This window comes from Prunus mume, linkage group LG5 (genome assembly GCF_029339155.1).
Source record: "Prunus mume cultivar Tortuosa linkage group LG5, ASM2933915v1, whole genome shotgun sequence".
Classification (NCBI taxonomy): Eukaryota; Viridiplantae; Streptophyta; class Magnoliopsida; order Rosales; family Rosaceae; genus Prunus; species Prunus mume.
In genome coordinates, this window is record NC_142702.1 from 10,567,114 (window position 1) to 10,590,516 (window position 23,403).

General features: G+C 39.5%; 1 non-coding gene and 1 pseudogene across 1 annotated transcript; one reads left to right on the plus strand and one right to left on the minus strand.

Moving 5' to 3' along the window:
* Window positions 1-643: 643 nt before the first annotated feature.
* LOC148916889 (small nucleolar RNA R71) lies at window positions 644-750 on the minus strand. The gene has a single exon (XR_016127617.1). It is a non-coding gene; the product is annotated as a small nucleolar RNA R71 (small nucleolar RNA).
* Window positions 751-9,233: 8,483 nt separating this feature from the next.
* Window positions 9,234-13,496, plus strand: LOC148916890 (uncharacterized; annotated as a pseudogene).
* The last annotated feature ends 9,907 nt before the right edge of the window (window positions 13,497-23,403 follow it).

The window sequence follows — 23,403 nt, forward strand, 5'->3', positions numbered from 1 at the left end:
ATTAACTCAAGTTATTTTCTGTTTCAGGTAGTTTATGTCTAGAAATCCCTTACTTGAACAAGTGAGGTCTTCATTCCAATGTTCGAGATCTTTGAACATAGGACCATCTTTGCAACCAAACCGGGTGATCTCTGAAATTCAGAATCATCTAGAAAGAGAGTTGGCAATCAAAAGAGAGCTTATTGCCACATTTGAAGGTCTTGCTATCCACACTGACCTCCCGTGTTCTTCACCTTCAAATTCGGAATCAAGTTCAGACCAAGAAGAAGAAGAACAGATGGCTGCCAATGAGTTCATGGGAGACTTTGATATCCCAACAATTCCAGCATCCCCTTCAAGCATCTTGCTGCCCACCGCAGCTCGAAACTATGAGCTTAAATCTTCTCATCTTAATATGTTGCCTTCCTTTTATGGTTTACCTAATGAAGATCCATTAACCCATATAAAGGATATTTTTAATGCTGTGAGCTCTTTTCCCTTGACAGGTGTGATGGAAGATTAACTTCGAATGAGAGTGTTTCCTTACACTTTGAAAGATAAGGCGAAATATTGGTTGAATGCATTGAAGACTGGTTCACTCACGACTTGGGGAGCCATTCAAAAGAAGTTCTTGGAGAAATACTTCTCCACGCAAAAAACCGACATGCTTAGGGACAAGATCTTACTATTTGCACAGCAAGATGATGAGTCGTTTTGTGAAACATGGGAGAGATTCAATGGGCTGCTCAATCAATGTCCTCATCATGGGATTCCATTGAAGCTTCAGATGCGTATGTTTTATAAAGGACTAACCCCCTCTAGCCATAATATTGTCACTAATTTTGCAGGTGGTTCTTATAAGACTAAGACTCCCGAAGAAACATATGAACTCTTTGAGGAGATAGCGATGGAGACCCAACACACTGATACAAGAGGTAAACGTATTGTTGGTGGTTCTAATGATTATTCCAGTATGCAGATTTCCAAATTGGAACAAAAGCTAGATGTCCTCCTTGCATTGAACTCAAGATTCAAAGGAAGTGTGTAACATCTGTGAAACTCATGATCATCCTACCATTTCTTGTCCCCTTGGGGCTGCATATCCAGAATTTGTGCAAGAGCAAGCTAAGTTGGTGAATTCCTACAACCGAGGTCCAATAAATGATCCATATTCTCAAAGTTATAATCCAGGTTGGAGGAATCATCCAAACTTTCATGGAGGAATACATGAATCAAGCAAACTCTTCACTCCAAAGGCCACAACAATCATCATTGTTGGAGGATATAGTGAAGCAAATGGCAATCCACCAATCCAATTTCCAGCAACTACAAGCCGCCATCTCCAAGTTGGAAGTCCATTAGGCCAGATAGCTACTGAAATAGCTCAAAGAGAACTCGAAATGGCTTAAACCGTGATCAATCAAAAAACCAAGAAGCCAAGGTCGTTCATGTGTCTGATCGTAAGATTGTTGATAACAAAGTTGGTTCTGATCTATCAAATGATGTTGTGGTTGTAGAGGATGAAGATGAAGAGGAAACCACAGCTATGGAAGGGGAACAACCCAAAACGTCCCAACTGCTCCTAAGGCCAAATCGATTCTCGTGAACCCAATCCATTTCAATTGCATAAAAGAGATGAAAAATTTGTGCCATCACATCTTCATCAAGATAGATACATCCAACCTCCTCCATATATTCCACCGATTCCATTTCCAGGCCGTTTGAAGAAAGCAAATCAAGATAAGGCTTTTAAAGAGATTTATGATATTTTGAGTAAAGTTAATATAAATTTGTCCTTGCTTGATGTTGTTAAATAGATTCCTGCATATGGAAAGTTCATCAAACACTTGATGCTCACAAGCTCAATTTTGCTCCATGTGAAGAAGTAAAGCTCAACAAGAATGTGAGTGCTGTGTTGCAAAGGAAGCTTTCACCAAAACTAGAAGATCCTGGCATCTTTGACATTCCCATTAACATCGGAGATAAGACGGTTGGAAGAGCCATGTTGGACTTGGGAGCAAGCATCAATGTAATGCCATATCATTTATCAGAGCTTGGCTAGAAGGGATAAAGAAAACTCAATTGCCTTGAACTAGTTGATCATTCTATCAAATATCCAAAAGGTATTGTAGAAGATATTTTAGTTCAAGTTAATACACTCATTCTTCCGCTGATTTTGTAGTGATGGATATGGAGGATAACCCATATGAGACCGTGTGTTGATCCCATTCTCCTGCACCATTCATGCACATTGCACAATCATCAAAGTGAAAGATGGCACCTTCTCCATGACTGCTGGGTGAAACTTGAATTTAAAGTGTTTGATGCTCTCTCTCAACCTTCTATCACTCTTGATACTTGTTTTCAATTGATGTTGTGGATCATGAGGTTCTTCTAAAATTGTGCAGAAAGTCCAATGATGCTCTAGAAGCGGTCCTAACACAAGAAGAGGAAGATCTCTATGAATCGAGTTCCAAGAAGTGATATTTTAGAAGTGTTTCAGCCATACCCACCATCCTTTAGGCCACCTCTGAGCTCTTTTGACTGTCTCCACAAAATTGGAGCCATCCATTGTTACCCCCCCAAAGCTAGAACTTAAACCTCTACCCAATCATCTTAAACATACTTATTTGGGTGCTAATGAAACTCTCCCTGTTACAATTGCTGCAGGTCTCACCTCACATGAAGAGGATGAATTGAAGTTCTGAAAGAGCATAAATGCACCCTTAGATGGACCATAGCAGATATCAAAGGAATTAGTCCAAGCATGTGCATGCACTGAATTTTAATGGAAGAAGACAGCAAACCATCTCGTGATGCACAAAGAAGGCTAAATCCCAACATGAAAGAGGTGGTTAGGGCTGAAGTTTTAAAGCTACTTGATGTGGGGATCATCTACCCAATTTCAGATTCTAAGTGGGTGAGTCCTATGCAAGTTGTTCCAAAGAAGTCCGGAATCACCGTTGTAAAGAATGAGAAGAATGAGCTAGTTCCAACACGAACTATCACCGGTTGGAGAGTTTGCATTGATTATAGGAAGTTGAACACATCCACGAGAAAAGATCATTTTCCCTTGCCTTTCATTGATCAAATGCTTGACCGTTTATCCGGCCATGCTTACTACTGTTTTCTTGATGGATTTTCAGGTTATAATCGAATTCCCATTGCTCCGGAAGACCAGGAGAAAACCACGTTCACATGTCCATTTAGTACGTTTGCTTATAGAAGGATGCCATTTGGTTTGTACAATGCTCTAGCAACTTTCCAAAGATGCATGATGGCAATCCTTCCTGATATGGTGGAACGATACATGGAGGTATTTATGGATGATTTTTCAGTGTTTGGTTCATCTTTTGATGATTGTCTTCACCACTTGTCTCTAGTGCTTAAAATATGTCAGGAAACAAATCTGATTTTGAATTGGGAGAAGTGTCACTTCATGGTAAGACAAGGAATTGTGCTAGGCCATGTTGTTTCAAGCAAGGGAATTGAAGTGGACAAAGCCAAGATAAATATCATTTCAAATCTACCACCCCATTCCTCTGTTAAAAGAGTTAGAAACTTTCAGGGCCACGCCGGATACTATTGAAGGTTCATCAAAAAAATTTCAAGCATTTCAAGACCATTGTGTAATCTCCTTGCTAAGGATGCTGTTTTTGAGTTTGACGAAACTTGCATGGAAGCTTTTACGACCTTGAAGAAAGAGCTAACTTCAGCCCCTATTATCATAGCTCCAGATTGGTCTTTACCATTTGAAATAATGTGATGCCTCCGACTTTGCTAGTGCAGTTCTAGGTCAAAAGAAGAACAAGCTTCCCCATGTGATTCATAATGCGAGCCGGACCTTGAATGATGCCCAACTCAATTACTCCACAATAGAGGAGTTGCTTGCTGTGGTTTTCGCTTTAGAAAAATTTCGTTCTTACCTTGTTGATTCTAAAGTAATTTTTTATTCTGACCATGCTGCTCTTAGATACTTGCTCACTAAGACGGACGCCAAACCACGCTTGATCAGATGGATTCTCTTGCTGCAAGAGTTCGATTTGGAGATTCGAGACAAGAAGGGATGTGAAAATCTAGTGGCCATTATTTGAGAGAATTGTATTGAAGAGCAAGGAGAAGCTGCACTACCCTTGAACGAGACTTTCCGAGATGAACAACTATATGTTGCCCAAGTCAAAGAGCCATGGTATGCTGATTTTGTTAATTATCTTGCTTGTGGTGTTCTTAGAAATGATCTAACTTATCAGGACAAAAAGAAGTTCTTTTCCATGGTGAAACATCATGTCTGGGATGAACCTTTCCTATTCAAGCATTGTCCACATCAACTCATTAGAAGATGTGTTCCAGAAGAAGAACAAGAAAGCATCCTTAGGCATAGCCATGAATTGGCTTGTGGATGTCACTTTGGAGCTAAGAAAACAGCACTTCAAATTTTGCAATCAGGTTTCTTTTGGCCTACTCTATTCAAAGATGCATTTAATTTTTGTGTTAGTGTGACAGTGTCAAAGGATGGGAAACATGCTTCAGAACGAAATGCCATTGAAGAACATACTCTTTGTGGAACTCTTCGATGTATGGGGTATTGATTTCATGGGACCATTCCCATCTTCCTTTGGATATACCTACATACTTGTTGTTGTTGATTATTTGTTAAATGGTGGAAGCCATAGCCACCAAAACCAATGATCATAAGGTAGGCCAGTTCCCGGGACAATATTTTCGCACGCTTGGTACTCCAAGGGTCATATTAGTGATGGAGGCAGCCACTTAAGCCGCAGGAATGAACTGCAACAAGCCATTTGAAGCACTCATGAAGAAGTACAACATCACCCACCGAGTCTCTACACCATATCATCCTCAAACTTCTGGTCAAGTAGAAATAAGCAATAGAGAAATTAAGCACATCCTAGAGAAGGTGGTGAATAGTACAAGGAAGATTACGCCAAGCTCAATGATGCATTATGGGCTTATAGGACTGCATATAAGACTCCCATCGAATGAGCCCTTATCGTCTTGTGTTTGGGAAAGCCTGTCACTTGCTAATGGAGCTTGAACACAATTTTTGGGCCATCAAGAAGTTGAATTTTGATCTGACAAGGCCGCCATGTTACAAAGTTTCAGCTCAATGAATTGGAAGAAATTAGACATGAGTCCAACGAGAATGCAAGGCTTTACAAAGAACGAACCAAGAGTTACCATGACAGGAACATTCAACGGAAAGAGTTCACCAAAGGTATGTCAGTTCTTTTGTTTAACTCACGTTTGCGCCTTCTTTCAGAAAATTGAAGTCTAGGTGGCTTGGCCCATTCACCATGGTCAATGTTTCTCCCTATGGAGCTGTGGAGATTCAAAACCCTAAAGATGGCTCGACTTTCAAAGTAAATGGACAATGTTTAAAGCCATTCTATGAGGGAGGTCGCTTGAATTCAAACTGTCATGTGGTGGATCATCTTCCATTCGTACAATCAAGGCTAATCGATAATGTCTTGCCAAGACATTAACTAAGGCGCTTGGGAGGCAACCCATGTGTTGAAGAATAAGGTGCTTGTAGCAATGACGACCGCATCAAGCGGGAGTTTCTCTAATCCGTGGTCTTAAACTTTCCCCTTATTATTTACATGTTCTCACTCATCTTTCTTATGCTTTAACATTGAGGACAATGTTCAATTCAGGTCTGGGGGGGAGGTTTTCAATTTTTGTTCATTTGTGTTTACAATTTTCGTTTGCTTGTCACTAATTTTTTTTTTAATTTAAAATTTTTATTTTATTCTTATTTTTTTAGAATTTCATACAATCAATGCTATGGAGCTGCCATTGAGATTTTCATATCAGAAATTTTACACTTCACAAAGCTTTTGCTCTTAGAATTCTGGTGGCTAAAGTACCATGCTCAGATTCTTGAAGGAGAATAGTGGAGACTACCCTAGTGAGCCATTTCGAGCCTAATTGCATTCTTGAGAGGGTTTAAAGTGTTTCTATTCCTCATCTCTACTTATTTTCTTCAATTCACTCTAAATGATCTCATTGTTCCATTTTGATTGAATACTAAGGACGATTCTCTTTGCAGATATCAGGTGCATGCTCTCATTCATGCTAGGCTATGTGTGTATAACCATTCTCTGCTTTTTCACCATACCCATCTGTGTTCCATCAGCTCTCTTGCAGCCAAACACTTCAAGCCTTTTTCTTCTATCACCCTTGTATCTCAATCTGAGATATTTAACCTATTATAGCCATACTCTATAGCTTAGAAATATACCAAGGTGTGCCAAGATAAAGTTTGAAGCAAGGAAGCTGCTGCCACATGCCTAAATGTACATTGGTGTGAATCAGTGCAATGAAGTTAAAGAAGAAGTAGATCAAGTCAGCAAATAAGGAAGATAAAGAGAAAGTGTTTCGATTTGATCTAAATGTTAAATATAAGGTCTATACCATGATGCTATGAAGTTGCAGCCATACCATTCTAAATCAATGATACCTTGCAGATCAATGAAGAATGCAACCTTGCTATGTTCTTAAGTTAATCGTGTTCCTTCCAACTCCTCATAATTCCCCTAACCTTAGCCTTTCATTACAACCTTGTGAAAGACCTAGCTGATCTTTGAGGATGTATTCATGGGTGCTGGTATGTATGTGTGTATCTCTATTCTTAGTATTTGATTCCCTTCATGAGATCTAACCAAATATTGTGCTTCTATTTCATATACTCACTTATGTTTGTTTGAGAGAATAAAATCATAGGTTCTGAGTGATTGAGTGCTATATGTGAGAATTAGAGTTGAAGCATGTTCTTCCATCAAGATTTGAGTATGTTTATTTTGAAGCCGTGTGCCTTTGAGCTATAGCTTCCACTTTACACACTTATTGATCATCTATCTTGGCAAGTCTATGGTGTTGGAGGTATAATTAAAGTTTTCTTTCATTTTCATTAGTTGTTTTCAAAGTTAGTTTTCTAACCTTTTGTTTTGTAGAGTCAGTAAAGCGTTTATGGGTATCGTTTCAGTTAAACCCTTAGGAGACACAACTCCTCCTACTAGGGATGCCTAGAGGTTTAAAGGCTTGTTGCATACGCTCAATGCAATCGAGTTACCTGCAAAAGTGGTTTAGTTAACTTCTTGTTTTATTTTTTAACTTTGTTTTCTTTTGTTTTGCTCGAGGACTAGCAAAATCTAGGTCTGGGGGTATTTGATCACTTCACAATTGCATATCATTTTGTACCCTTCTAGCTTATGATTTGGTTATGTTATTGAGTCAAACTTATGGTTTTAATCCCTTTTCTGTCTATCATTCAGTTCATTGGGCCTTAGGTAGCAATGGTGCCTTTGGATAAGAAAAGATGCAAAATGGTGCAAAAACGAGCAGACTGAGTTAGCAACTCATTTCGGCCTTAACGTCTTTCGTCCAACTTGGATTGGCCCAAATAATATGTGGTGAATTCGGCCTTAATGTCTTTCGTCTTTCGGCCTTAACGTCTTCACGGCTTCAAAGTAAACATACTCAAATCTTGAAGGAAGAACATGCTTCAACTCTAATTCTCACATATAGCACTCAATCACTCAGAACCTATGGTTTTATTCACTCAAACAAGCACAAATGAGTATATGAAATAGAAGCAAAATATTTGGTTAGATCTCATGAAGGGAATCAAATACTAAGAATAGAGATACACACATACTGATAGGAGCATATTTATGCGACTTTGCTATCTTATTTCTTTGCATTTACTTAGTTAATTCCCATTTATTAGAGTGATTTAGCTTATTTTCGTACTATTGTAGGTCCAAATAGCAAGATTGGCAAGAAAGGGCATTTTGGAGCATTTTAGAGCAGTTTTGGATTTGAATGGATATATATGCATGGGCCAAGATGGATGGACGTTTTTGAAGTTCGAATAGGCTAGGAATGTGCTAAAAAGATGGGGAAATTAATTCAAGAATCAGCTTCTGGGAAGTAAAAACCCTAACTGATTTTATTTTATTTTACCTTATCCTAATCCTATTCGACCTAAATTCCAGCTGGAAAAGGGGGGGATTAATTTCATATTAGGAAACCTAAAAACCCTAATTTCGTGGGTTTCTATTGGGCCCTATAATGCCTAAAGAAATCAGCCAAATAAAACCCTAATTTGGGTTTCACGCCCTTTACCCTAGATCTACCACATATATAAAGGAGGGGTTGCCGCAGGAGAAGGGAGTTCTTTTGGTGCCGTAGCAAGAAAGGAGAAAGGGAGAAGAAGAACTTGGTGCCGGAACCTGCTGCATCCATTGGGTTTTTCAGAGTTCTTCCCTTGATTAGTTCAAATGTTTATTCTAGATTGCTTTTCAATTATTATGAACATGTGTAACTGAATTTCTTCTTAGTTAGAGGTGAATTCGAAGCCATGGACATATGTTTTACATGAATTGATTACTTCCAGCTATGGTTTCAAAGTATGAATGTGATTTACTTTTCTGCTTTATTGAGAACTTATTTTTGCATGTTTATTAAGGATGCATACTTAATTTGTATGCAGGGATTTGATGCTAGAATATAAGGGAATTTCACTAATCGTATGAACTTATATTCATAAGTAGTGAAAGTCACTAGTCATGATTATGCTAAGTAAATTCTTGGCAGGAGTATCATGCTTTTCATAGTTACAATTGTCTTGTCAAGGCTTATGATTTTCATAGAACTTAATGATCTTTGATATGTATCTCTATCATGTTGTTCATAGGAACTTGATAAGGATAATTTGATTGCGTCGCCGAGTCCAATTCAATGAACTTAGAAAATCTGAGTTAATTAGTGCATTCACAATTAATTTGGGGCTTTGTCGCTCATACTTTATAGAAAGAGTAATGGAGATCGATGTGTGCATATGTTCCATGTGTGGAGAAGAATCCTCTAGCTATCCCTTAATCCATATTTCATTCACAACTTAGTTGTTTGCTGCTGTCAGTTTTACTTTATTCTAAATCATCCAATTTCCCCCCAATCATTGTTCCCTTAACTTAGTTTCCAATTTAATAAGTCTAATTTGTGTTGATTAGCATCCCTCCTAATCCCCGGAATAGAACGATCCCTACTTACTCGTACTACGATTGCATAAATTATAGGGTTTAATTTGTGCGTTAGTTATTTCTCTCGCCAAATTTTGGCGCCGTTGCCGGGGATTAGCAAAATTGCTAATCTTCCTTTTGTTTTCGTTTTGCTTGTGTTTCTGATTTTGTTTTGTTGTGTTTTGTTTTCTTTGTTTTAGGTACTAGTTTATGACTCGAAGTTCACACCCTGTTCGTGCGCACATATTGGACTTTGACGACGATTTCGAACGAACTTTGAGAAGGAAGAGGAAGCAGTCAGAACTCAATCCCTCTAGTTCTAGTTCCGAACCTGAATCTGAAGCTGAAACAGACTTGGAAGTGGAACAAGACATGGCTGTAGACAATCGAACAATCAAGGAACTTTCAGCCTCAGATTGACATCGTGAGTCCTCTTGCATTCAATACCGGGCAGCTGCAGGTAAGACCGATGAGTTTGAATTGAAGTCAGTTTGCTACATCACATTCCCAAATACCATGGGCTGTCCATGGAAGATCCAAACAAGCATTTGAAGGAATTTGAAGTAGTATGTTCAAGTATGACACCCATTAACGTGGATGGGAATATTTTGAAGATGAAAGCTTCCATTCTCTCTTATGGACAAGGCTAAAGATTGGTTCTATGAACTAGCACTGAACCGCTACTTGGGAAAGTATGAAGAAAGTATTCTAGAGAAATTCTTCCCAACTTCAAGAGTCATTCTTTGAGGAAGAAAATTAGTGGAATTCAACAAGGCCCGGAGAATCTCTTTCAGTACTATGAGCGCTAAGACGTTAGTTGCATCCTCGCCACAACATCAAATGAAGGAAGAGCTTTTAATTCAATATTTCTATGAAGGACTACTTCACCGAGAGACAAATGCTTGATGCTTCAGCGGAGGTGCTTTGGTTGACAAAACACCATGTCTTTAAGATCTTAATAGCAAACCGAGCTTTGAATGCACAACAATACGAAGGAGTTGGAGGGAGAGATCACACGCCAAGTCCTAATGAGGAGTGCTATTTTCGAACTTCAATCTCAAATGGCTAATCTCTACTCTATTTCGCAGGTTGTTGAAGGATCCAAAGTGCAAAGTACAGCCACTTGTAGCGCAGGCTCTATGCATGGACACCCCACCGATCAATGTCCTCACAATAGAGAATGGGGATGGAAAGTGCCAATGCCGAGGTTATCAAGGCCAAAATCAACCTAGGTATGACCCGTTTTCAAACACCTACAATCCGGGAGAGATCATCCAAATTTGAAGTGGAGGGAGCCTCAACAACAACAAGGCGGATATAGACAGCCACCTGTAGGGCTCTATCAAAGGCCGTTCGCACCACCACAGCCTCAACCACAAACTGCCCAATCAAATTCAGGTTCGCCATTGGATAATGATCAAATGCTTAAAGTACTAACTTTGACTCTGTGGTTTACAAAATCAAGCCAAAGAGATGAGCAAGGAAGAAGCAAATTGGGCGATGTATGGAGTTCATGGGACAGTTTAGAGAAGAAGGCAAACTACCTAGCTCAACCATTGTCAATCCAAAAGGAGGTTTTGAAACGGCTAAAGCTATCATCTTGAGGAGTGGTAAAGAGATTGGAACCAATCCCAAAATGTCCAAACAAAGCCCAAAAGAGAACGAAAAGCTGCTGCTCAAAGAGAAGGAGGTGGACAAAGCCACGGCAAGGGAGGAACAACCCTTGCTGCAGTCCCCCAAAGCTCCTACACAACCAAACTCAGGTAAGGTTGTTCCAAATTCAACTCATTCTAACCCTATCCCACCAAATGTGCCTTTCCCTCGCAGGTTTATGCAATCTAAGAAAGAAGAGAATGAAAAAGACATCTTAGAGACTTTCAGGAAGGTACAAGTCAATATCCCACTTCTTGACGCAATAAAGCAAGTTCCAAGATATGCTAAATTCTTGAAAGAGCTTTGTACAACAAGGAGGAGGATTTCAAACAAAGAAGTGGTAAGGGTAAGTGAGAATGTTTCCGCAGTTTTGCAACGAAAACTGCCACCTAAATGCAAAGATCCAGGTAGTTTCACAATCCCTTGTGTTATTGGTAACACCAAGTTTGAACATGCCATGTTAGATTTAGGTGCTTCCATTAATGTCATGCCATACTCTATTTATGCATCTATGAACTTAGGAGAGCTTAAAAATGATGGCGTTATAATTCAATTAGCCGATCGTTCTAATGCATATCCGAAAGGAGTTTTGGAAGATGTTTTGGTGCAGGTTAACCACTTGATATTTCCAGCAGATTTTTATGTGCTTGAGATGGAGGATTCGGCCCATTCTACACCATTGCCAATCTTACTTGGACGACCTTTTATGAAAACAGCCCGAACCAAGATCGATGTGTTCAAGGGGACGTTGACAATGGAATTTGATGGCAATATCATTGATTTCAATATTTCTCGGCATACCTATTGATGATCACTCTTGTTTCTATTGATGCATTTGATCTTTGGCGCAGAATATCTCTCGAATCCCTGGATAGGGATGTCCTTGAAACCACCATTGTTCAGGGAATTGAACTCATCAAAAATGGGGCCGAACCTAATCATGAAGAAATTGCCGAGATGGTGGCTGCCCTTGAGTCACTGCCACAATATGTTGGTAAGTCTCCAACCCCAATCCCAATTCCCGTTTCTACTAACAAGTTGTTACCTGTGATTCAGCACCCACTCGAGCTTAAACCGCACGCATCATTTGAAGTATGTCTTGGGAGATAAAGAGACTTTGCTCACATAATCTCTTCATCACTACAAAGTGGAGGAGGAAAAACTAGTTCGGGTGTTGCAAGAGTACAAAACAGCTATTGGATGGACTTTAGCCGACATCAAGGGACTTAGTCCTACAACATGCATGCATCGCATACTTCTAGAGGAGGGGGCTAAACCAACTCGAGAGGCTCAACGCCGACTCAACCCTCCAATGATGGAAGTTGTGAAAAAGGAGATCATTAAGCTTCTTGATTGTGGGGTCATTTACCCAATTTCGGATAGTCGTTGGGTTTCACCGGTTCAAGTTGTACCAAAGAAATCAGGAGTCACTGTGGTAAAAAATGAAGAGAATGAACTTGTCCCCACTCGTATCCAAACAGGTTGGAGAGTTTGCATTGATTATAGGAAGCTCAACGCCACCACAAGGAAAGATCACTTCCCTTTGCCGTTCATTGATCAAATGCTTGAAAGGTTAGCCGGTCATTCTTTTTATTGCTTTCTTGATGGCTATTCGGGATATAATCAGATTGTTATAGCCCTAGATGACCAAGAAAAGACTACTTTTACTTGTCCGTTTGGTACTTTTGCTTATCGACGAATGCCATTTGGTTTATGTAATGCACCAGCCACCTTTCAAAGATGCATGGTAAGTATCTTTTCCGATTTCGTTGAGAAGATTATTGAGGTTTTCATGGATGATTTTAGTGTCTTTGGTGACTCTTTTGATGGCTGTTTAACTAATCTCACGTTGATATTAAAACGTTGCATTGAAACCAACCTTGTTTTAAATTGGGAAAAATGTCACTTCATGGTAAAACAAGGCATAGTTTTAGGACATATAGTTTCAGAAAAGGGAATTGAAGTTGATAAATCAAAAATAGGTCTTGTACGCCACTTACCCTCTCCCACTTCGGTGAGAGAGGTTCGTTCTTTCCTTGGACATGCAGGATTCTATAGACGTTTTATCAAAGATTTCTCGAAGATTTCAACACCCTTGTGCCGACTTCTACAAAAGGATGTGCCGTTTGTGTTCGATGACGAATGTGAGAAGGCGTTCAATCACCTCAAAGAATTGTTAACTTCAGCACCTATCATTGTTCCACCAGTTGGAGCCTTGTTCGAGCTTATGTGTGATGCATCAGATTATGCTTTAGGGGCTGTTTTGGGACAACGGAAGGACAAGAAGCCACACGTCATCTACTACGCATCCCGAACCTTGAATGATGCTCAATTGAATTACTCCACCACTGAAAAAGAACTTCTTGCTGTTGTGTTTGCTTTAGATAAGTTTCGTTCTTATTTACTTTGTACTAAAGTTATAATTTACTCTGACCATGCAGCTTTGAAGTACTTACTCACAAAGAAAGAAGCCAAACCAAGGCTTATTCGCTGGATGCTTCTTCTTCAGGAGTTTGACGTGGAAATTAGGGACAAAAGAGGATGTGAAAATGTAGTGGCTGACCACTTGAGCCGTTTGGTACATGAAGAAGACCTTCTACCTATTCCAGAGGCATTCCCAGATGAACAATTGCTGACCATTGAGGTAAGTGAGCCATGGTATGCTGATATTGTGAATTATATTGTGTCTAAACAAGTTCCAAGCACCATAACTAGGCACCAACGCGATAAACTTAAAAAAATTGCACGGTTTTATGTGTGGGATGACCCTTATTTGTGGAAATATTGCCCTGATCAAATTATTCGTAGATGTGTGCATGATTCTGAGTTTAATTCAATCTTAACCTTCTGTCACACTTATGCATGTGGGGGTCACTTTGGTACACAACGCACAGCACTTAAGGTTTTAGAATGTGGATTTTATTGGCCTACTATCTTTAAGGATGCTAGAATTTTTTGTATGACTTGTGATTGTTGTCAAAGAACGGGCAATGTAGGTGCAAAAGATCAAATGCCACAAACCCCTATCTTTTCTGTTGAGATTTTTTATGTTTGGGGTATTGATTTCATGGGCCCTTTTCCTTCTTCACATGGTTTTAATTATATCCTACTTGCTGTGGATTATGTTTCAAAATGGGTGGAAGCAAAAGCCACCCGTACCAATGATTCCAAAGTGGTTGCAGATTTTATTAAAACTAACATATTTGCAAGATTTGGAATGCCACGAGTACTTATAAGTGATGGGGGCTCTCACTTTTGTAATCGGACCATAGAGGCACTACTTAAGAAGTATAATGTCACGCATAAGGTTTCAACACCTTATCATCCCCAAACAAGTGGACAAGCCGAAGTTTCCAACCGGGAAATCAAGCAGATCTTGGAAAAGACAGTTGGACCAACTCGAAAGGATTGGAGCTTGCGTTTGAATGATGCATTGTGGGCATATCGTACTGCCTACAAAACACCAATTGGAATGTCTCCTTTTCGGCTCATTTATGGGAAACCATGCCATCTTCCAGTTGAGTTGGAGCATCGTGCACATTGGGCAGTCAAGACTTTCAACATGAACATTGATGCCGCTGGACTTCATAGGAAATTGCAATTGAATGAGCTTGAGGAAATTCGGACTGAAGCTTATGAGAACGCTCATATTTACAAGGAGAAAACAAAGGCTGCCCATGACAAGATGATTCGTAGTAAAACGTTTTCTGTGGGGCAGAAAGTGTTACTTTTCAACTCTCGCCTTCGTTTGTTTCCGGGTAAGTTGCGTTCTAAATGGATTGGTCCTTTTGTTGTTACTAATGTTTTTCCCTATGGTGCAGTCCAAATTCAAAGTTTTAAGACAGGACATGAATTCAAAGTGAATGGACACCGTTTGAAGCCATACTATGAGTCTTTTGAGGAGCATGTAGTGGAGGATGTACCCCTCCATGCCATTGGCCCTAGTGAAGCTTAAAGGGAGGTACCGTCCGGCTGGAAGACGTTAAAGCAAGCGCTTCTTGGGAGGCAACCCATGTGTTCAAATAGAAAGACAACGGAATCTCCGGGCTCTACAACCAGATTTGCTCTCTTTTACTCTTCTCTTTATTATTTTTACTTTGCTATGATTGTCTTGTTTGCTAGTTGTCTCTCATTGCTTTCTTGTTTAAAGTTTTCTTTTGAAACATTGAGGACAATGTTTAGTTTAAGTGTGGGGTAAACAGAGTGCTTTTCGTGATTTATTTTCAAAATTCACCACCTATCACTACTAATGTTGTTATTCACTGTTTTAAAAAGTGTTTTCGTGCTTTATTTAAAATTTAAAAAAAAACCAAAAGAGTCAAGAGTCGTTTTTGTTGTTTGTTTGTGTCTTAGGGTACCTTCCAACACAATGATGAGGATTTGGTTTTTAATTGCATGACTTTTAAAGAAAGTTACAAACATGGGTGGAAGTCTGATATGCTCTTTGGTTAATACTTAGTTATAGTTGTCAATTACGAATTCACATGTAATCACACAAAAAAAAAAAAAAGATCATCTGTTTTTGTAACATGCTGGAAGGAAGGAACTCAAACTAACGCTACAACCCTGAGAGACTTGAGCCTGTTCTTTGTTTGGAGAGTTATTAATCTTGATATTCTTGTTTTCTAAAGTCGTTGCATGATCTCATTATTTCTTTGCTTGGTTGCTACTTAGAATGCTTTTTCATCTCTTTAGTTCCAAATACTAGAACTCATGCCCGTTCCATTCAAAGCATCAAATTGATTGCGTAACAAATAACAAGATGAAGTTGTTTAGTTACCATCAGAGCCAAAAAGCCTTATCCCTTGCATATGCATTGTAGGTTTAACCCTTTTGAAGCCTTATTTAGCTTATTTTCTTTGTTAGCTTGCATTATCCCTACCAAGCCTAGTATAAGAATATCCATACCCTTGTTCTTAAAGAATAGTCAAGCATGACTTGTTGGGAATTCCTTTTGATTTACGATTTGCAGAAAAAAAAAAAAAACAAGTGTGGGGGAAGGATTTGTTCCTTTGGATTAGTGTTGTTCAAAAAAAAAAAAAAAAAAGAGAGAAAAAAGAAGAAGAAGGGATATGTGAATCTGACCCTAAAGTTGTATAAATCTCCCATTTGTGCTAAAAATTGGGTGCTGCAATCACAAGTTGAATTCCAAGTGTTGATTTCATTGCTCTGTTTACTATTACTTTAAGAACCTTTGTTTATCCTCAACCTTTCTTTGTTAGCCAATACCTTAGCCCCAATACAACCCTTAGACTTCTATCTTGATTGTTATGTGTTTCAATATGTGGAGTTTGAAATTGGTATGAGCTTATGGAATCCCTGGTTCTCGCTTCTAAGTAGTAGCATTCTGTTCATGAGATCATATACACGTTCAGTATTAATAATTCCAGAAAGTGCTTTCTTTGTTATAACATATGTGAGTGCTAGTCTACACATTTACATCAATCTTCTCACATATACTTAGTATAGGGAGTGTAGTCAGAAAATCTGTGTGAAAATAGAGAGTATATCGGGTGAGGAATTGAGTGAATTCTCTAAGGCATGTTACCACTTTCAAATGTTGTTTTAATTGATTAAATGTGAGCTAGTGAGTGTTTACTGTGATTAAGTATGAGCTCGAGGGTAAGGATAGCTCAAATCTGTGTGAGTAGTGATTTTTAACATGTCATGTTTCATTGGAAATCCCTGAGGCAATTGTTGGAAGGTTTAGGTTTTGTTTTGTTTTCTTTGTTCTGCTAGGGACTAGCAGAAGCTAAGTGTGGGGGAATTTGATAGGAGCATATTTATGCGACTTTGCTATCTTATTTCTTTGCATTTACTTAGTTAATTCCCATTTATTAGAGTGATTTAGCTTATTTTCGTACTATTGTAGGTCCAGATGGCAAGATTGGCAAGAAAGGGCATTTTGGAGCATTTTAGAGCAGTTTTGGACTTGGAATGGATAGCATATGCATGGGCCAAGATGGATGGACGTTTTTGAAGTTCGAATAGGCTAGGAATGTGCTAAAAAGATGGGGAAATTAATTCAAGAATCAGCTTCTGGGAAGTAAAAACCCTAACTGATTTTATTTTATTTTACCTTATCCTAATCCTATTCGACCTAAATTCCAGCTGGAAAAGGGGGGGATTAATTTCATATTAGGAAACCTAAAAACCCTAATTTCGTGGGTTTCTATTGGGCCCTATAATGCCTAAAGAAATCTGCCAAATAAAACCCTAATTTCGTGGGTTTCTGCTGGGCCCTTTTACCCTAGATCTACCACATATATAAAGGAGGGGTTGCCGCAGGAGAAGGGAGTTTTTTGGTGCCGTAGCAAGAAAGGAGAAAGGGAGAAGAAGAACTTGGTGCCGGAACCTGCTGCATCCATTGGGTTTTTCAGAGTTATTCCTTGATTAGTTCAAATGTTTATTCTAGATTGCTTTTCAATTATTATGAACATGTGTAACTGAATTTCTTCTTAGTTAGAGGTGAATTCGAAGCCATGGACATATGTTTTACATGAATTGATTACTTCCAGTTATGGTTTCATAAAGTATGAATGTGATTTACTTTTCTGTTTTATTGAGAACTTATTCTTGCATGTTTATTAAGGATGCATACTTAGTTTGTATGCAGGAGATTTGATGCTAGAATATAAGGGAATTTCACCTAATCGTTATGAACTTATATTCATAAGTAGTGAAAGTCACTAGTCATGATTGCGTTAAGTAAATTCTTGGCTGAGTATCATGCTTTTCATAGTTACAATTGTCTTGTCAAGGCTTATGATTTTCATAGAACTTAATGATCTTTGATATGTATCTCTATCATGCTGTTCATATAGGAACTTGATAAGGATAATTTGATTGCGTCGCTGAGTCCAATTCAATGAACTTAGGAAAATCTGAGAGTTAATTAGTGCATTCACAATTAATTTGGGGCTTTGTCGTTCATACTTTATAGAAAGAGTAACTGGAGATCGATTTGTGTGCATATGTTCCATGTGTGGAGAAGAATCCTCTAGCTATCCCTTAATCCATATTTCATTCACAACTTAGTTGTTTGCTGCTGTCAGTTTTACTTTATTCTAAATCATCCAATTTCCCCCCAATCATTGTTCCCTTAACTTAGTTTCCAATTTAATAAGTCTAATTTGTGTTGATTAGCATCCCTCCTAATCCCCGGAATAGAACGATCCCTACTTACTGCGTACTACGATTGCATAAATTATAGGGTTTAATTTGTGCGTTAGTTATTTCTCACGCCACTATTTCAAGGACCAATCGATATCGGATTGAGTCCAGAACTTGGGGAACACCATAATATAGTGGGAAGAGTCATTTGGTGCATTTTTAGTGAAATCCAATGGCTAAAGCAATGCGATACACGATCCACTTCATTTCAGAAGCGAACTTTGTGAACCAGAATTGTGCCGAATTCAAGGACCAATCGATATCGGATTGAGTCCAAAACTTGGGGAACACCGTAATATGGTGTGGGAGTCATTTGGTGGGTTTTGAATGAAATCAAATGGCTAATGCTGTGCAATACACCATCCACTTCATTTCAGAACGAAATTCGTACGAACTTGAATTGTCCGATTTCAAGGACCAATCGATATCGGATTGAGTCCAAAACTTGGGGAACACCGTAATATGGTGGGAGGAGTCATTTGGTGGGTTTTGAGTGAAATCAAATGGGTAATGCTGTGCAATACACCATCCACTTCATTTCGAACGAACCGTCTGAACTCAATGGTCCGATTTCAAGGACCAATAGATATCGGATTGAGTCCAAAACTTGGGAACACAGTAATATGGTGGGAGGAATCATTTCGTGAGTTTTGAGTGAAATCAAATGGCTAATGCTGTGCAATACACCATCCACTTCATTTCAGAAGCGAACTTAAATGCGAACTCAATTGTCCGATTTCAAGGACCAATCGATATCGGATTGAGTCCAAAACTTGGGGAACACCATAATATGGTGGGAGGAGTCATTTGGCGGGTTTTGAGTGAAATCAAATGGGTAATGCTGTGCAATACACCATCCACTTCATTTCGAACGAACCGTGCGAACTGAATTGTCCGATTTCAAGGACCAATCGATATCGGATTGAGTCCAAAACTTGGGAACACCGTAATATGGTGGAAGGAGTCATTTGGTGAGTTTTGAGTGAAATCAAATGGCTAATGCTGTGCAATACACCATCCACTTCATTTCAGAACGAACTTAATGCAACCTGAATTGTCCGATTTCAAGGAACAATCGATATCGGATTGAGTCCAAAACTTGGGGAACACAGTAATACGGTGGGAGGAGTCATTTGGTGAGTTTTGTGTGAAATCAAATGGCTAATGCTGTGCAATACACCATCCACTTCATTTCAGAAGTACGACCATTTAACTGAATCGTCCGATTTCATGGACCAATCGATATCGGATTGAGTCAAAACTGTGGGAACACCGTAATATGGTGGAAGGACTCATTTGGTGGGTTTTGTGAAATCAAATCGCTAATGCGCAATACACCATCCACTTCATTTCAGAACGAACTTCATACGAACTTGAATTGTCCGATTTCAAGGACCAATCGATATCGGATTGAGTCTAAAACTTGGGGAACTCCATAATATAGTGGGAGGAGTCATTTGGTGTATTTTTTAGTGAAATCCAATGGCAAAAGCTATGCGATACACCATCTACTTCATTTCAGAAGCGAACCAGTCTGAACTCTGAATTGTCCAATTTCAAGGACCAATCGATATCTGATCGAGTCCAAAACTTGGGGAACACCGTAATATGGTGGGAGAAGTCATTTGGTGGGTTTTGAGTGAAATCAAATGGCTAATGCTTTGTAATACACCATCCACTTCATTTCAGAACGAACTTCGTACGAACCTGAATTGTCCGATTTCAAGGATCAATCGATATTGGATTGAGTACAAAACTTGGGGAACACCGTAATATGGTGGGAGGAGTCATTTGCTGAGTTTTGAGTGAAATCAAATGGCTAATGCTGTGCAATACACCATCCACTTCATTTCAGAACGAATTCGTACGAACCTGAATTGTCCGATTTCAAGGATCAATCGATATCGGATTGAGTCCAAAACTTGGGGAACACCGTAATATGGTGGGAGGAGTCATTTGGTGAGTTTTGAGTGAAATCAAATGGCTAATGCTGTGCAATACACCATCCACTTCATTTCAGATCGGACTTCGTACGAACGTGAATTGTCCTATTTCAAGGACCAATCGATATCGGATTGAGTCAGAAGTAGTGGGAGTAGTCATTTGGTGTTTTTAGTGAAATCCAATGGCTAAAGCTATGCGATACACCATCCACTTCATTTCAGAACGAACTTTGTATTGCAATTCAAGGACCAATCGATCGGATTGAGTCCAAAACTTTAATATGGTGGGAGGAGTCATTTGGTGGGTTTTGAGTGAAATCAAATGGCTAATGCTGTGCAATACACCATCCACTTCATTTCAGAACGAACTTCGTACGAACCTGAATTGTCCGATTTCAAGGACCAATCGATATCGGATTGAGTCCAAAACTTGGGGAACACCGTAATATGGTGGGAGGAGTCATTTGGTGAGTTTTGAGTGAAATCAAATGGGTAATGCTGTGCAATACACCATCCACTTCATTTCAGAACGAACTTCGTACGAACCTGAATTGTCGATTTCAAGGACCAATCGATATCGGATTGAGTCCAAAACTTGGGGAACACAGTAATATGGTGGGGGAGTCATTTGGTGGGTTTTGAGTGAAATCAAATGGCTAATGCTTGCAATACACCATCCACTTCATTTCAGAACGAACGTAACTTGAATTGTCCGATTTCAAGGACCAATCGATATCGGATTGAGTCCAAAACTTGGGGAACACCGTAATATGGTGGGAGGAGTCATTTGGTGAGTTTTGAGTGAAATCAAATGGCTAATGCTGTGCAATACACCATCCACTTCATTTGAGAACGAACCGTACGAAGAATTGTCCGATTTCGGACCAATCGATATCGGATTGAGTCCAAAACTTGGGGAACACCGTAATATGGTGGGAGGAGTCATTTGGTGGGTTTTGAGTGAAATCAAATGGTAATGCTGTGCAATACACCATCCACTTCATTTCAGACGAACTGTCGATCTAACCTGAATTGTCCGATTTCAGGACCAATCGATATCGGATTGAGTCCAAAACTTGGGAACACCATAATATGGTGGGGGAGTCATTTGGTGGGTTTTGAGTGAAATCAAATGGCTAATGCTGTGCAATACACCATCCACTTCATTTCAGAACGAACTTCGTACGAACTTGAATTGTCCGATTTCAAGGACCAATCGATATCGGATTGAGTCCAAAACTTGGGGAACACCGTAATATGGTGGGAGGAGTCATTTGGTGAGTTTTGAGTGAAATCAAAAAGCAATACACCATCCAATTTAATTGATGAGATTTCAAGGACCAATCGATATCGGATTGAGTCCAAAACTTGGGGAACACCGTAATATGGTGGGAGGAGTCGAAATCAAATGGCTATGGTGGGTTCATTTTGTGGGTTTCAAGGACCAATGATATCGGATTGAGTCAAAACTTGGAACACCATAATATGGTGGGAGGAGTCATTTGGTGTATTTTTGAGTGAAATCCAAATGGCTAGCTATGCGATACACCATCCACTTCATTTCAGAGAACGAATTGTACGAACTTGAATCCAATTCAGGACCAATCGATATCGGATTGAGTCAAAACTTGGGAACACCATAATATGGTGGGAGGAGTCATTTGGTGGGTTTTGATGAAATCAAATGGTAATCTGTGCAATACACCATCCACTTCATTTCAGAATGAAATTCGTGCAGAACTTGAATTGTCCGATTTCAAGGACCAATCGATGTCGGATTGAGTCCAAAACTTGGGAACACGTAATATGGTGGGAGGAGTCATTTGGTGGGTTTTGAGTGAAATCAAATGGGTAATGCTGTGCAATACACCATCCACTTCATTTGCGAACTTCGTCGAACACCGAATTGTCCGATTTCAAGGACCAATAGATATCGGATTGAGTCCAAAACTTAGAACACCGTAATATGGTGGGAGGAGTCATTTGTGAGTTTTGAGTGAAATCAAATGGCTAATGCTGTGCAATACACCATCCACTTCATTTCAGAGCGAATCCGTGACCTGAGTTGTCCGATTTCAAGGACCAATCGATATCGGATTGAGTCCAAAACTTGGGGAACACCATAATATGGTGGGAGGAGTCATTTGGTATTCTTGGTGAAATCAAATGGGTAATGTTGTGCAATACACCGTCCACTTCATTTCAGAACGAACCGTACAAACTGAATTGTCGATTTCAAGGACCAATCGATATCGGATTGAGTCCAAAACTTGAACACATAATATGGTGGAAGGGTCATTTGGTGAGTGTTGAGTGAAATCAAACGGCTAATGCTGTGCAATACACCATCCACTTCATTTCAGAACGAACTTCGTACGAACCTGAATTGTCCGATTTCAAGGACCAATCGATATCGGATTGAGTCCAAAACTTGGGGAACACCGTAATATGGTGGGAGGAGTCATTTGGTGAGTTTTGAGTGAAATCAAATGGCTAATGCTGTGCAATACACCATCCACTTCATTTCAGAAGCGAACTTTGTACGAACTGAATTGTCCGATTTCAAGGACCAATCGATATCGGATTGAGTCCAAAACTTGGGGAACACCGTAATATGGTGTGGAGGAGTCATTTGGTGGGTTTTGAATGAAATCAAATGGCTAATGCTGTGCAATACACCATCCACTTCATTTCAGAACGAACTTCGTACGAACCTGAATTGTCCGATTTCAAGGACCAATCGATATCGGATTGAGTCCAAAACTTGGGGAACACCGTAATATGGTGGGAGGAGTCATTTGGTGAGTTTTGAGTGAAATCAAATGGCTAATGCTGTGCAATACACCATCCACTTCATTTCAGAGCGAACTTCGTACGAACTCAATTGTCCGATTTCAAGGACCAATCGATATCGGATTGAGTCCAAAACTTGGGGAACACCGTAATATGGTGGGAGGAGTCATTTGGTGGTTTTGAGTGAAATCAAATGGGCTAATGCTGTGCAATACACCATCCACTTCATTTCAGAACGAACTTCGTACGAACTGAATTGTCCGATTTCAAGGACCAATCGATATCGGATTGAGTCCAAAACTTGGGGAACACCGTAATATGGTGGGAAGGAGTCATTTGGTGAGTTTTGAGTGAAATCAAATGGCTAATGCTGTGCAATACACCATCCACTTCATTTCAGAATGAACCGTCGAACCTGAATTGTCCGATTTCAAGGACCAACCGATATCGGATTGAGTCCAAAACTTGGGGAACACCGTAATATGGTGGGAGGAGTCATTTGGTGGTTTTGAGTGAAATCAAATGGGTAATGCTGTGCAATACACCATCCACTTCATTTCAGAACGAACTTTGTACGAACCTGAATTGCCGATTCAAGGACCAATCGATATCGGATTGAGTCCAAAACTTGGGGAACACCTCAATATGGTGTGAGGAGTAATTTGGTGAGTTTTGAATGAAATCAAATGGCTAATGCTGTGTAATACACCATCCACTTCATTTCATAACGAACTTCGTACGAACTTGAATTGTCCGATTTGAAGGACCAATCGATATCGGATTGAGTCCAAAACTTGGGAACACAGTAATATGGTGGG